This window comes from Trachypithecus francoisi, unplaced genomic scaffold (genome assembly GCF_009764315.1).
Source record: "Trachypithecus francoisi isolate TF-2019V2 unplaced genomic scaffold, Tfra_2.0 Contig01461, whole genome shotgun sequence".
Classification (NCBI taxonomy): Eukaryota; Metazoa; Chordata; class Mammalia; order Primates; family Cercopithecidae; genus Trachypithecus; species Trachypithecus francoisi.
In genome coordinates, this window is record NW_022681433.1 from 15,900,949 (window position 1) to 15,915,048 (window position 14,100).

The 14,100-nt window shown below is 47.4% G+C and overlaps 1 long non-coding RNA gene across 1 annotated transcript in view; it reads right to left on the bottom strand.

The window, feature by feature from the left end:
* Positions 1-14,100, bottom strand: part of LOC117098108 — a 105,050-nt gene that overhangs the window by 8,291 nt on the left and 82,659 nt on the right. The window contains exon 2 of the long non-coding RNA XR_004443182.1: positions 1,058-1,247. This is a non-coding gene — a long non-coding RNA (uncharacterized LOC117098108). The remainder of the gene's footprint in view (positions 1-1,057; positions 1,248-14,100) is intronic.

Here is a 14,100-nt window from a genome sequence, read left to right on the forward strand (position 1 = left end):
AGAAGGTAAGGCCGGATGCGGTGGCTCACACCTGTAATCCCGGCACTTTGGGAAGCTGAGGCAGGTGGATCACCTGGGATCAGGAGTTCAAGACCAGCCTGACCAACATGGTGAAACCCTGTCTCTACTAAATACAAAAAAATAAGCTGGGCGTGGTCACGGGCTCCTGTAATCCCAGCTACTTGGGAGGTTGAGGCAGGAGAATCGCCAGTTGAACCTGGCAGGCAGAGGTTGCAGTGAGCCAAGATTGCACCATTGCACCTCAGCCTGGGTAACAGAGCGAGACTCCGTGTCAAATAAATTAATTAATTAAAATAAAAATAAACAAAATAGGCCAGGCACAGTGGCTCATGCCTGTAATCCCAGCACTTTGGGAGGCTGAGGCAGGCAGATCACCTGAGGTCAGGAGTTCGAGACCAGCCTGGCCAACATGATGAAACCCCATCTCGACTAAAAATACAAAAATTAGCCAGGTGTGCTGGCGTGCCCCTGTAATCCCAGCTACTCGGGAGGCTGAGGCAGGAGAATCGCTTAAACGCGGGAGGTAGAGGTTGGAGTGAGCCGAGATCGTGCCACTACACTCCAGCCTGTGCAACAAGAGCTAGAATCCATCTCAAAATAAACAAACAAATAAATAAAATAAAGATTTGGGGAAATTTGAAAAATTAACAAACTCCAGGAGGAAGACAGAAAGCCACTCAACTACCAGATGATTTTTGCCTCATTTTCTCTCTTCAAGGAGAGAATAAATTCAAACAGGCAAGGACGGAAGGAACACGGCAGGGCAGGGCAGGAGAGAGTGCGCATCCCCTCCCTCGCCGCTCATGTCAGGTGTGTCCCATCACACCCAGTCAGGGCCAGGGCCGTCAGAATCCCGGAAGTGAGGGGGCATGGGGGACGCGCTGGGACCTGGAAGAGGTCGTTGCTGGCGTTTCCTGCACTCTCTGCACTGTCATTTAGGATCTCTGCCACTTAACCTGTGTCAAAGCTTAGGAGGGATGACAAGCAAACAGGGGGACCACAGTGGTCATCAGGAGACCAGGCCGGGCAAACTCACCTCAGTCCTTTTCTGAAGAGGAAGTCAGCAGGACATGTGGATAAAATAAATCCAAGAATCATAGAAAATGGCACCTTAGACTCATGCACGGGTGGGAACCCAGGGTTCACTGAGATGAGGCAAAGTGCTCTGGTCACAGCTGGTGAGTGGCAGAACTTGAACTTGAACTTCAGCTACTTCCTGCTTTAGTCTAGGAGAAAGAAGAGAGTTGTCATTTGATGTGTGCTTTCCATGCTGGGCACTTTGTCTGTTTTCTCAACCAACCCCAACAGCAGAGGCACCACTGTCCCCATATTCCAGATGAGAGAATTGAGACTCAACGAGGATAGAAAATTTGCCCCATGTCCACCGATAGAAAGTAAGGAGATGCGTGACAAATGCCATCTCTTCCTACTGTATCATTCCCTCCCATTTGTAAAACTTAAGCATGTTCAATGTCTTTTAGGATTTCTTTGTGAGAAAGATGGAGAAAGGTGAACTTGATGGTGCTGTATAAAAGGACACACTGTCCGCGAGTCAGGAATACAGATGTTCTCTCTACCAACTGCTGTCTTGCGGGAGATACCTGTGTTCATTCTCCTTGGTATGAGCCTCAAGCACCCTGCAAACCATCCATAAGGTGGATTTGTGAATGGAAGTGGGTAGGGCTGACATGGGTAGGAGGAGAGGGAGAAAGCTGAGTGGAGAATGAGGAATATATCTGCTAGGACATCCAGCAACAGCATTCATCCACAAAACAAGTCAGTGACTTCACTGACCCTTTCTGCAAGACAACCAGATCCTATCAGGGTCTCTGTCCCTCAGAGGCCACTTTAAAGCAGACTGAGTCAGAAAAGTGAACTTTCCTACAGGCTCAAAGCCACCCTGCTTTACCAGGAGGCCTAGGAATTCTGCCCCACTGCCCCGCTCTTTTTTTTTTTTTTTTGAGACTGAGTTTCACTCTTGTCGCCCAGGCTGGAGTGCAATGACGCAATCTTGGCTCACTGCAACCTCCTCCTCCTGGGTTCAAGCGAGCCTCCCGAGTAGCTGGGATTACACATGCATGCATGCCACCACGCCCAGCTAATTTTTGTATTTTTAGTAGAGATAGGGTTTCACCATGTTGGCCAGGCTGGTCTCCAACTCCTGAACTCAGGTGATCCACCCACCTTGGCCTCCCAAAGTGCTGAGATTACAGGCATGAGCCACCGTGCCCGGCCCCCGACTCTTAAATGTAGAGAATTCTATGATCCTGAGCAGATGTGGTAGTGCATTAAACTGTCATTGCCCTGTGTTTAAGAGTTGTGGACTATCACAGTATATAATAAAAACTTTTTTGGTTTGATTTTGTTTTAAAGTTAACCCCAGAAACACTGAAAGCTAGAAACACAGGCTTATAAAGGCAGCTGAATCCAGCAAAGGTCATCAGGCCTTTGGGAAATGCTTGTTCCTGCATCCATCTAGTTCCTCCAGGCCCGTTCCCCACACATCACAGACAGCAGGGTCTGGCCGGACCACTCCTGGGAGCCTAGCCTGGCCACCTAGCATGGCCTTATGCCTGCAGCGAGGACATTTAGGGAAGACCACACTGCAGGCCACTGACTCTGACCAGGAGAATGTCCTTAAACCACACCTGCACCCCGCTAGGTACCCTTTGTTGTGGGAATGGAGATCTGACCTGGGGTTGGGGGTTGGGGGGAAGAGATGTGCACCCCCTCTGTCCACCTTCCCCTGATCCCTGTTGGTTGGCACAGGACGGCATAGTTCACCTTGCAGGTGGACGTGTCCACTGCTCCTAGCTGAGGAGGGAAGCCAGGACACACAGGGGGAGCGATGGGGGATTTATGAGCTGGTTTAAGACCGGGTTCTTGGGAACAGGCTAGCGGGGCAGGACTGCCCTCCCTCCCTCTGCAGGCCTGAAGAAGAGGTTCCATCAAGCTGCACCCACCCTTGATCTCCCTGGGACGTCTGATCAGTGAGTGACCTGTGCGCACTTTAAATTATCCCACGCAGGACACAATCGTCAGCCACGGGGGCCCTGAGCAAAAGCCCTGCTCTTGGCAACCAGCCTTCCTACAAGGCCAAGGAACTGCACCGCCCAAGGGACATCTAGGTGAGGCAGCGATTCTTCAAGGAAGATGTCACATGGGGCCGGAGGCAAGGCCCCCTTGCCTTTGCAGAGGGGCGTCCAAGTCCCCAAACAGCAGCGGCTACGGGGAGGGAGGGGACAGTCTAACCTAAGAGGTCCAGGACAGACCTCTGTGCAAGCAGCGACGGACCCGTGAGCGCCGCTCTGGGCGCGGGAGCGAGGCCAGGCCGTGCCACGGCTCAGGGCGGGGGAGCTCTGGACTCAGAGCGTCAACGAAAAAGGGGTCACAAACCACACTCACGTCCCCCAAAAGAAAACAAAACCAGCTAACGAGGCTCACTAAAAGGTGAAGCCCCAGAACTAGGAAGTATCTGATTTCCTTCGGGTCGTTGAGTGGCAGGATGTGAAGGACCCCAGAGAGCGCATTGGCTCCAGTTTTGTTTGGGGACCAGCTTGGCGGCCACTCCCAGGCGCTCCTGCGGCCAGCGCGTCATGCCTTGGGGGCTGGCGCCATCTGCTGGTTGTTCCTAACCCACTGCCCTCCTTAGTTTCCTGAGACCGGTATGCAACAACAGGGAGGTTTGTATCCGCGGCTCACTTACCTGCCTTTGGGCTCTTTTAGTCTCCAAAGCAGCAAAGATTTCCTAAGAAGGGCCCATACCGAAACGCCCTTCCTCTAGGATCGCTTGAGCCCAGGAGATTGAGATTGCAGGAAGCTATGATCAGGCCACTGCACTCCGGCCTGGGTAACAAAGCAAGACCCCTTCTTTAGATACACACACACACACAGGCCGGGCGAGGTGGCTCACACCTGTAATCCCAGCACTTTGAGAGGCTGAAGAGGGTGGATCACTTGAGGTCGGGAGTTCAAGACCAGCCTGGGCAACATGGTGAAACCCTGTCTCCACTAGAAATACAAAAATTAGCTGGGCGTGGTGGCGGGTGCCTGTAATCCCAGAGGCTGAGGCAGGAGAATCACTTGAACCCAGAGGCGGAGGTTGCAGTGAGCCGAGTTTGCACCACTGCACTCCAGCCTGGGTGACAGAGTGAGACTCCATCTCAAAAAATAAATAAATAAAAATAAAAATAAATCTTAGAAATAAACAAATAAAAATAATAAATAAAACATGCTTCCTCTCCTCAGCCTGCATTTGGGTTATGAGGGCACGGTGCGAACACACAAACACACACACACCGCTTCATAGTAGAGGGAAGCGACCAGCAATGGCTGACTAACTTGGAAAAGGTAATTGGAGAAGGATGTGAATCTCTTCCCAAAACAATCTAAACCCAGCCTCATTGGACAGCTGCTCAGTGAGCTAAATAATAAAGTCAGTGTGTGCCTCAAAAACATGCCAACCTATATGTTCAACCATCTCACTGCTTCCTGCAAAATAATGGCTTAAAGGGGGACACAAGCATCTTTGTCATTCCTCTCATTCCCTGGCCCCTGGGTCAGCACACGATGGGGTGGACTGCTGTGCTGGCAGAGGAACCCAGTTCTTCTTCTTCTTTTTTTTTCTTTTCTTTTTTTTTTTTTTGAGACAGGGTCTCAGTCACCCAGGCTGGAGTGCAGTGGCATGATTTCCGTTCACTGCAACCTCTGTCTCCTGGGTTCAAGTGATTCTCCTGCTCAGTCTCCAAGTAGTGCCAAGTAGCTGGGACTACAGGCACCCGCCACCAGGTCCAGCTAATTTTTGTATTTTTAGTAGAGATGGGGTTTCACTCTGTTTCCCAGTCTGGTCTCGAACTCCTGACCTCAGGTGATCCACCCGCCCCAGCTTCCCAAAGTGCTAGGCTTACAGGAGTGAGCCACTGCGCTCAGTCGGAACCCAATTCTTAAAGATGGAATTAATTGATTCATTCAACAAATAAGTACTGAGTGCCTCCCAGGTACAGGCACTATTTGTTGCCAAGAAAGCAGAGAACAAACGTGGAATGTTAATGATGCATGCATGGTAACTGGGAGAGGCAGACGAGAAATAAGGAGAAGAAAAATCAGCTACACTGATGAGTGTAGCTGTTACAAGGGAGATGAAATGTCTGGTGATGATTTTATAGTCGAGAGGGCCCAGTGAAAAGGGATTCCTTACAGTGGGTCTGAATGACTCTGAAAAACCAGCTTGGGTGCAAAGTGAGCATTCCAGGGAGGACCTCTGAGGCAAGAACAAGGTTAGGTTTGAATGGGATACTTTGCTGTGTATCTGCAGGAAGAGGAGGAAAGACATGAGTTGAGCATCTTACCTGTGCAGGTATCATTCTAGAACATGAGTTTTGTTTTGTTTCATTTTATTTTTATAGGAGAGAAACTGGCACTTCCATACAATACAAGGGAGTACCAGATGTATAAGTAACTAACTGAAATGCAATTTCAAAACAATGTCTTCCCCTACAGAAAAGAATGCTTTCCCAAGATGAAAATCTCATTAGGGCAAGAATGAACATAATGTTTCCAGTGTTTTACTATAGAGAAAATAAACCATTATGATTATTTTTATTTATTTATTTATTTTGAGACAGGGTCTCTGTCACCCAGGCTGGAGTGCAGTGGTGTGATCTTGGCTCACTGCAACCTCTCAGGTTTGCTTCAGCAATTCTCCTGCTTCAGCCTCCTGAGTAGCTGGGATTACAGGTGCGTGCTACCATGCCTGGCTGATTTTTGTATTTTTAGTAGAGACAGGGTTTCACCATGTTGGCCCAAACTGGTCTCCAACTCCTGGCCTCAAGTGATCCACCTGCGTCAGCCTCCCAAAGTGCTGGAATTACAGGCTTGAGCCACCACGGCCGGCCAATTTTTATCATTATTATTTTCAGCGACAGGGTCTCACTCTGCCACCCAGGCTGGAGTACAGTGGCATGATCATAGCTCACTGCAGCCTCAACCTCCTGGGCTCAAGTGATCCTCCAGCCTACAGAGCAGCCAGGACCACAAGTGTGCACCACCATGCCCAGCAGATTTTTTTAAGTTGTTTTGTGGAGATGGGAGTCTTGCAATGTTGCCCAGGCTGGTCTCCAACTCTTGGGCTCAAGCAATTCTCCCACCTTAGCTTTTGAAAGTGCAGCTGTCCAATGAGGCTGGGTTTAGATTGTTTTGGGAAGAGATTCACATCCTTCTCCAATTACCTTTTCCAAGTTAGTCAGCCATTGCTGGTCGGTTCCCTCTACTATGAAGTGGTGTGTGTGTGTTTGTGTGCTCGCACCCTGCCCTCATGACCCAAATGCAGGCTGAGGAGAGGAAGCATGTTTTATTTATTATTCCAGACCTAGAAAATAAATTAGATATTGCCTTCAGTTTTTAAATTATGGACAAATTTTTGTTTATGAGAAGACAGTGATAGTGTGGGCTACAGCAAGACAGACAACCGTGTGGATGAAGCCACGAGGTGGAGCTGTAGCCTCAAAAAAGCAGAGCCCGGTCCTAAACCAGCAGTAGTGGAGCCTGGAGCTTTTGTCTTTCTTCTCTTTCCCTAGAGGGAAGGGTCATTTTTAAACATCTCCTTCTTACACGTTACCCAAGGCCTGATTTTACCTTTTATTTTCAAGAGCATGAGTTATTTTAACCCCCTCCCATCGTCCTGTGTTCCATTGTCTCCTCCAGCTCAGAGGCCCCTCAGTCACTGGGAGCTTCCCCAGGGGAACGAGGTAGCAGAAGGAATGGAAAGCTTGGCCAATCAGCCTTTCCAGTCCCATCAGAAGGAAGGCTTGCAGGAAAGTGCTTGCTGGAAGTGGGGATTAAAGAGGGGTGACGATTGGATACAAACTCCAGAATAGAAGAAGAGTTACCTGTAATAACAATTTAGGAGTCGGAGTGAAGAAGTAAGAAACAACCAACGCTTGAGCATTAACAACGTGCCCAGCACGACGCCAAATGCTCTGCTCATCTCCACATCTTAACTTCGTAATTCCACAAGGTAGGTGCTGTTATCAGCCCCAACAGAGATAAGAAGTCGGAGGCTCAAGGAGGTTAAGTCATTGGAAGTAAGGGATTTGAATCCAGACACTCTGACTCCAGAGCCCAGGAAATTATTAGGTGTGAAAAACCCCAAATTGGGCTTTCTAGATGGTGCAAGTCAATTCAGGCTATTCAGTCAGCTAATGCACTCCTAGCAAGGGGTGGAAGGTAACATCCAAAACAAAAGACACCTGTGGTTTCACCCCCAGCCCCACTCACTGTAGTATTCATCTGCTGAGCTACCTGGATTGCTTGGATGCATCTCCACATTTCCTTCCTTCCTTCCTTCCTTCCTTCATATTCCTTCCTTCTTCTCTCTATTTATTTATTTATTTGTTTATTTATTTTGAGACGGAGTCTCACTCTGTCACCTAGGCTGGAGTGCAGTGGTGCTCACTGCAAGCTCCGCCTCCCAGGTTCACACCATTCTCCTGCCTCAGCCTCCCGAGTAGCTGGGACTACAAGCGTCCACCACCATGCCCAGCTAATTTTTTGTATTTTTAGTAGAGATGGGGTTTCACTGTGTCAGCCAGGATGGTCTTGATCTCCTGACCTCGTGATCTGCTCGCCTCAGCCTCCCAAAGTGCTGGGATCACAGGCGTGAGCCACCGCGCCCAACCCTTCTTCTCTATTTCTTTCTTTCCCTTCCCTTCCCTTTCTTTCCTTCCTTCTTTCCTTCCTCCCTTGCTTCTTTCCTTTCTTCCTTCCTTCTTTCCCTCCCTTCCTCCCTCCCTTCCTTCCTTCTTTCTTCTCCCTCCTTCTTTGCTTTTTACAAAGTCTCACTCTGTTACCCAGGCCAGTTGCAAACTCCTGGCCTCAGGTGATCCTCCTGCCTCAGCCTCCCAAAGTGCTGGGATTGCAGGCATAAGCCACCATGCCCAGCCTGCATTTCATATCTAATGCTACATTGAAACTCTTGGTTTACATGTATAGCTCCCCTATTTACTCAGAGGTTAGTAATGGCAGGAACTTTTTTACTATTTTTGTATCCCAGCTGCTATAATATCCCCAGATATTAAATAGGTGTATCCCACCTAATTAATATGAGATTTTAAATTTTAATTTCATTATAGAACATTTCAAACATACATAAAGTTTTTTAAGTTTGATAAACCCACAAATATGCATCACTCAGTTTCAATCATTCGCACTTTTTCATGTTTCATATTTTTAAGTGCAAAAAGAAAAAGAGCAAATCATCTATTGAATGTTTACTGGATATTACTCTGTTCTCAGCCTTTTACTGTCCATAGCCTTGAAGGAAGCACCGAAGGTCAACATCGTCTAGCCAGTAGGGAGAAGGGGCAGGGTCTGGCCCCAGTCAGTCTCACTCTCGAATTCATGCCCAGAATTACCTTGACCTGCTGCTTGTCTCATAGTAGACTCAAGAAATATCATTTGAGCAGAATGTAATTGAATCCTAGTTTATATATTAGGAACAACCCTGACGAGTTAAAGGAGGTAACCAGATAGTCATGGGAAAGTCACCTAAAAAATACTGAAAGGGGGCTGGGTGCAGTGGCTCACACCTGTAATCCCAGCACTTTGGGAGGCTGAGGCGGGCGGATCATGAGGTCAGGAGACTGAGACCATCCTGGCTAACACAGTGAAACCCCGTCTCTACTAAAAATACCAAAAAAAAAAAAAGTAGCTGAGTGTGGTGGCGGGCACCTGTTGTCCCAGCTACTCAGGAGGCTGAGGCAGGAGAAGTGCTTGAACCCTGGAGGTGGAGCTTGCCATGAGCCTAGATGGTTCCACTGCACTCCAGCCTGGGCGACAAAGCAAGACTCCATCTGGGAAAAAAAATAAAAATAAAAATAAATTTAGGCCGTGCACGGTGGCTCAAGCCTGTAATCCCAGCACTTTGGGAGGCCGAGACGGGCGGATCATGAGGTCAGGAGATCGAGACCATCCTGGCTAACCCGGTGAAACCCCGTCTCTACTAAAAAATACAAAAAACTAGCCGGGCGAGGTGGCGGGCGCCTGTAGTCCCAGCTACTCGGGAGGCTGAGGCAGGAGAATGGCATGAACCCGGGAGGTGGAGCTTGCAGTGAGCTGAGATCCGGCCACTGCACTCCAGCCTGGGCAACAGAGTGAGACTCCATCTCAAAAAAAAAAAAACAAAAAAGAAATAAAAATAAAAATAAATTAAAAAAAATTTTTTAAAGTACTGAAAAGATGTTTAAGTGGAGGAAGGTAAAGAATCCCATGACAACTGTGTTTAGAAGAGGGATGAGACCCATTCTGTGTGGCTGGAGAGGAAGACCAACAGGGGCCCAGGGAGGCAGATTTTCATCCAATATAAATAATTTTTAAGCAATTAGAGAAGAATGAAAAATAATCTGGAAGATCATTGATCAGAGATCTGATTGCTATAAAGGTTGCTCTAAAGGAGATGCCTGGATTTGTGGGCAGGTAAATCAGACAGTATCCGAAGTCCCTTCCAACTGCTATGGCCTGCAGTTTTATGCTTTGCACATACAGGGTTTGAGGGTGATGGCAAGACAGGAGGAACGTGTGTTTTTAGACCTCAATGAAGAAGAGCAGGACCGTGCCCAGAGACAGAAAAACCGAGAAGGAGTTAGTTTCAAAAAGGAAGACAAATCTGGTTTTGGACAGATTTGTTTCTTAGTGTGAAAGGAGGAGAGTTTTTGTTTCCAGAAGTATTTTAGGAAGTCTCCATGACAGGCAAGTGTGGAAGAGAGGAAAGGAAACGAATAGGAAAGGAGGCCATGTCAGGCGTGCCCTGGACAAAGGCCTGGGAGTAGGACCAAGCCTAGGACAGGCTCCGGGACAGCCCTGCATCCTCACACAAAGCAACTCAGTAGTCTGCTGTCATATGTGTCCTGCTGTCATCCACTCTGCACCTCCCACCTTTCTGGCGCCTGGAGTTCCGAGGCTTTGAGTTTCAAACCCTTGGCTGAGAGTTTTCAGAGACTTGCGCTGGTTAAAGGGTAGTAGCAGAAATCTGCCCAGCAGTAGGTGGGGATCCCGTTGCACAGTGCCTGGGCACTGCAAGACATTGGGGTTTTTATCTCAAGCCTCAAAAGACTGGAAGAGAAGAGTGACATGGTGGGAACCGGGCTGGAAGAAGAATAATGCCGTGGTAGATTTTGACTTGATCAGCAGTGGGGCGATCTGGAAGCAGGGGGTTGCCAGAGGATACTGGGCCACCCAAGGGCCTGTGATTTCTTTTTTTTTTTTTTTTTTTTTTGAGGCGGAGTCTCGCTCTGTCGCCGGGACTGGAGTGCAGTGGCCGGATCTCAGCTCACTGCAAGCTCCGCCTCCCGGGTTCACACCATTCTCCTGCCTCAGCCTCCCGAGTAGCTGGGACTACAGGCGCCTGCCACCTCGCCCGGCTAGATTTTGTATTTTTTTTTTTAGTAGAGACGGGGTTTCACCGTGTTAGCCAGGATGGTCTCGATCTCCTGACCTCGTGATCCGCCCGTCTCGGCCTCCCAAAGTGCTGGGATTACAGGCTTGAGCCACCGCGCCCGGCCGGGCCTGTGATTTCTTATCTGTGCAGTTTACACCGGCTGCTCCCTCAGACTGAAAACTGCTTTCCTGCCCTGCAGTCCTCCACCTGGGTCAGCTCCCATTTCCCTTTTAGATCCAGCTGAAGGTTCTCTTCTCTGAAGCCCTCCCAGGGCCCTGCCAGCCCAGCCCAGCCCCTAGGCAGGGAGGCTCCATAGACCCTTTAATGTGTCAGTCTCATTTCTAGACAATTAGTAGCTTGAGGACCGGGATCGTGTTTTATTCAGTTTTAAAATTTCATTTGTAGGCGGAGCAAGATGGCCGAATAGGAACAGCTCCAGTCTCCAACTCCCAGCGCGAGCGACACAGAAGACCGGTGATTTCTGCATTTTCAACTGAGACTCTACCGCTGCGGACAGCGCACAGCTGCAGTCCATTAGGGGAAAGAGCGGGCCGCTGCAGACCCGAACGACTCTGTCTGACAGCTTTGGGGAGAGCCGTGGATCTCCTAACGCGGAGGTTGAGATCTGAGAACGGACAGACTGCCTGCTCAGGTGGGTCCCTGACCCCTGAGTAGCCTAGCTGGGAGACATCCCCCACTAGGGGCAGTCTGATACCCCACACCTCACAGGGTGGCGTCACCCCTGAGAGGAAACTTCCAAAGAAAGAATCAGACAGGTACACTCGCTGTTCAGCAATATTCTATCTTCGGCAACCTCTGCTGCTGATACCCAGGCAAACAGGGTCTGGAGTGGACCTCAAGCAATCTCTAACAGACCAACAGACAGTCCTTCTGACTGTCAGACGGAAAACTATCAAACAGGAAGGACACCTATACCAAAACCCCATCAGTACGTCACCATCATCAAAGTCCAGAGACAGATAAAACACAAAGATGGGGAAGAAGCAGGGCAGAAAAGCTGGAAATTCAAAAAATAAGAGCGCATCTCCCCCTGGAAAGGAGCGCAGCCCATCGCCAGCAACGGATCAAAGCTGGTCAGAGAATGACTTTGACGAGATGAGAGAAGAAGGCTTCAGTCCATCAAACCTCTCAGAGCTAAAGGAGGAATTACGTACCCAGCGCAAAGAAACTAAAAATCTTGAAAAAAAAGTGGAAGAATTGACAGCTAGACTAATTAATGCAGAGAAGATCATAAACGAAATGACAGAGATGAAAACCATGACACGAGAAATACGTGACAAATGCACAAGCTTCGGTAACCGACTCGATCAACTGGAGGAAAGAGTATCAGCGATTGAGGATCAAATGAATGAAATGAAGCGAGAAGAGAAACCAAAAGAAAAAAGAAGAAAAAGAAATGAACAAAGCCTGCAAGAAGTATGGGATTATGTAAAAAGACCAAATCTACGTCTGATTGGGGTGCCTGAAAGTGAGGGGGAAAATGGAACCAAGTTGGAAAACACTCTTCAGGATATCATCCAGGAGAACTTCCCCAACCTAGTAGGGCAGGCCAACATTCAAATTCAGGAAATACAGAGAACGCCACAAAGATACTCCTCCAGAAGAGCGACTCCAAGACACATAATTGCCAGATTCACCAAAGTTGAAATGAAGGAAAAAATCTTAAGGGCAGCCAGAGAGAAAGGTCGGGTTACCCACAAAGGGAAGCCCATCAGAATAACAGCAGACCTCTCGGCAGAAACTCTACAAGCCACAAGAGAGTGGGGGCCAATATTCAACGTTCTTAAAGAAAAGAATTTTCAACCGAGAATTTCATATCCAGCCAAACTAAGCTTCATCAGTGAAGGAGAAATAAAATCCTTTACAGATAAGCAAATGCTTAGAGATTTTGTCACCACCAGGCCTGCCTTACAAGAGACCCTGAAGGAAGCCCTAAACATGGAAAGGAACAACCGGTACCAGCCATTGCAAAAACATGCCAAAATGTAAAGACCATCGAGGCTAGGAAGAAACTGCATCAACTAACGAGCAAAATAACCAGTTAATATCATAATGACAGGATCAAGTTCACACATAACAATATTAACCTTAAATGTCAATGGACTAAATGCTCCAATTAAAAGACACAGACTGGCAAACTGGATAAAGAGTCAAGACCCATCAGTCTGCTGTATTCAGGAGACCCATCTCACATGCAGAGACATACATAGGCTCAAAATAAAGGGATGGAGGAAGATCTACCAAGCAAATGGAGAACAAAAAAAAGCAGGGGTTGCAATCCTAGTCTCTGATAAAACAGACTTTAAACCATCAAAGATCAAAAGAGACAAAGAAGGCCATTACATAATGGTAAAGGGATCAATTCAACAGGAAGAGCTAACTCTCCTAAATATAGATGCACCCAATACAGGAGCACCCAGATTCATAAAGCAAGTCCTTAGAGACCTACAAAGAGACTTAGACTCCCATACAATAATAATGGGAGACTTCAACACTCCACTGTCAACATTAGACAGATCAACGAGACAGAAAGTTAACAAGGATATCCAGGAATTGAACTCATCTCTGCACCAAGCGGACCTAATAGACATCTATAGAACTCTCCACCCCAAATCAACAGAATATACATTCTTCTCAGCACCACATCGCACTTATTCCAAAATTGACCACATAATTGGAAGTAAAGCACTCCTCAGCAAATGTACAAGAACAGAAATTATAACAAACTGTCTCTCAGACCACAGTGCAATCAAACTAGAACTCAGGACTAAGAAACTCAATCCAAACCGCTCAACTACATGGAAACTGAACAACCTGCTCCTGAATGACTACTGGGTACATAACGAAATGAAAGCAGAAATAAAGATGTTCTTTGAAACCAATGAGAACAAAGATACAACATACCAGAATCTCTGGGACACATTTAAAGCAGTGTGTAGAGGGAAATTTATAGCACTAAATGCCCACAAGAGAAAGCAGGAGAGATCTAAAATTGACACTCTAACATCACAATTAAAAGAACTAGAGAGGCAAGAGCAAACACATTCAAAAGCTAGCAGAAGGCAAGAAATAACTAAGATCAGAGCAGAACTGAAGGAGATAGAGACACAAAAAACCCTCCAAAAAATCAATGAATCCAGGAGTTGGTTTTTTGAAAAGATAAACAAAATTGACAGACCGCTAGCTAGACTAATAAAGAAGAAAAGAGAGAAGAATCAAATAGACGCAATAAAAAATGATAAAGGGGATATCACCACCGACCCCACAGAAATACAAACAACCATCAGAGAATACTATAAATGCCTCTACGCAAATCAACTAGAAAATCTAGAAGAAATGGATAATTTCCTGGACACTTACACTCTCCCAAGACTAAACCAGGAAGAAGTTGAATCCCTGAATAGACCAATAGCAGGCTCTGAAATTGAGGCAACAATTAATAGCCTACCCACCAAAAAAAGTCCAGGACCAGATGGATTCACAGCTGAATTCTACCAGAGGTACAAGGAGGAGCTGGTACCATTCCTTCTGAAACTATTTCAATCAATAGAAAAAGAGGGAATCCTCCCTAACTCTTTTTATGAGGCCAACATCATCCTGATACCAAAGCCTGGCAGAGACACAAC